General features: G+C 42.3%; 1 non-coding gene across 1 annotated transcript; it reads left to right on the top strand.

Moving 5' to 3' along the window:
* The first annotated feature begins 534 nt into the window (after positions 1-534).
* On the top strand, positions 535-641 carry LOC118480804. Its single transcript, XR_004863782.1, has one exon. It is a non-coding gene; the product is annotated as a small nucleolar RNA R71 (small nucleolar RNA).
* The last annotated feature ends 1,325 nt before the right edge of the window (positions 642-1,966 follow it).

The raw sequence follows: 1,966 nt of genomic DNA, 5'->3' as shown, positions 1-1,966 counted from the left end.
TGAGTGAAATTTTGTGACTCATTTCTTGGTTGTTGAAAGTTTGTTCGTTGGGTTTGTTGGTTACTACTATTGCCGGGTTCTCTCCAACCAAGGTTTGGGTGGTTTCGCCATCCTTGGTTGTAAGTTCCCGTTGGAGGACCCGACGGCCTAGGTCTATTATCAATGTAGCTTACCGATTCTTGTTGATCGTCCGTTTCTTTCATACAACTCCAATTTTCATGTGGCCCACCACAACCTTCACAAGCCATAACCGAGACTGTTTTTGTCATTTCTAATTTTTTTATTTTTGAAGAAAGGGCCTCGATTTGGGCTTGTAAAGAAGTGCTTTCATCGACCTTATGGGCGCCCGGGGCAATAGATTTATTGCCTCGGGGGGTGTGCCATTAAAAATTGGTTTGAGCAATTTCCTCAATTTGGTTATATATTTCATGCGGACATCGATTACCTAAAAGTCCCCCGGAGCTAGAATCAAGTGTCTGCCTTGTGTGTGGCAACAGTCCATTATAGAAAGTGGATACTTGTTGCCATATCGCAAGGCCATGATGTGGACACTTGCGTAATAACTCCTTGAACCTTTCCCAAGTTTCATATAAGGATTCCCCGTCCTCTTGTGAATATGTATTAATTTCAATCATTAATTTAGCCGTTTTAGCGGGAGGGAAATACTTATATAGAAATTTTTGGGCTAGTTCATCCCAGGTGTTTACCGATCCAGCTGGGAGGGCGTTGAGCCAAGCTTTCGCTCGGTCTTTTAGTGAAAACGGAAACATTCGGAGGCGGATGGCGTCATTTGATGCTCCATTGATCCGAAAGGTATCACATATTTCTAAGAAATTAGTAATATGAAGATGGGGATCCTCGTCCGCAAGCCCATGGAAGGTTGCGGAGTTTTGGAGCATTTGTATCAAGTGCGGTCGAAGTTCGAAGTTATTAGCTTCAACATTCGGTGCATTAATAGCAGCGCCTAGGTTACCTACGGTGGGTCGTAGGTAATCCATGAGGGTACGTTGGTCCGCCATTGGAGGTGGATCACCCGAAACTTTCTCTTGGTTTTTAGCTTTTAGTCTTTTTCTGAGAAAGCGTTCGGGTTCTTCTAGAGGTTCTTTTATGTTCTTATTAGAACTCGAGCTCATACACTATGTAAGATTGGCGTCTGGTTCCAAGTCCTGCAATAAAAACAGAAAAGAATGCTGGTCAGAAGGTTCACCACGGCCCCGTGTTCAGCGAACACGGCCCGTGGTCGGAGTTACAGTGATTGTTTTCCAGATCCCAGTCACTGGAAGTTGGACACGACCCCGTGTTGCACCGACACGGCCCCGTGGTCAGCCTTCTGTAACTTGGAAAACTAAAAACTGCCAGTAACGATGCTGGGCACGACCCGTGTCCGACCAGGCACGGCCCGTGCTGAGCTCTGCAGAAGCTGAAAAACTAGGAAAATCCTAAAAAATTAAAAAGAAAAATAAAAATATGATTAGGCCGTTGATTCCTAACTTTCTTAAAATCCTTGTGTCCCCGGCAACGGCGCCAAAAACTTGATGCGTGTGTAGTGTAATATATTTTTAATGTATAATTAAGCCCTTTTTTTACACCTTTAGCCAAGTTTTAAATTTATAAAACACGATATTTACTAACACTAAACACACATATGGGCAAGTGCACCCATCGTGGACGTAGTATAGTGTTGGTAAGATACCGAGGTCGTCCAAGGACACAAGAGCTTTTAATACCGGTTTATCCTCAATGTCTAATCAAATCAAAAAGTTAGAAAAGTTTTAAACTAAGAAAATAAGAACTAACTATATGCTGAAAAATAAAAATAAAATAAAAACAGATAGACAAGATGAATCACTTGGATCCGACTCGTGTGTTAGTATAACCTTTGATTATTTTCGCACTTTTGCACTTGTTTAAGAGATTATCTTAGTTATTGTAGTAGGCCCCTCTTTTGAAGGCGACGTTACCCTCA

This window comes from Helianthus annuus, chromosome 7 (assembly GCF_002127325.2).
Source record: "Helianthus annuus cultivar XRQ/B chromosome 7, HanXRQr2.0-SUNRISE, whole genome shotgun sequence".
Taxonomy (NCBI): domain Eukaryota; kingdom Viridiplantae; phylum Streptophyta; class Magnoliopsida; order Asterales; family Asteraceae; genus Helianthus; species Helianthus annuus.
Note: the sequence above shows the minus strand (reverse complement) of the source record. Positions and strands in the feature narration are given on the sequence as shown.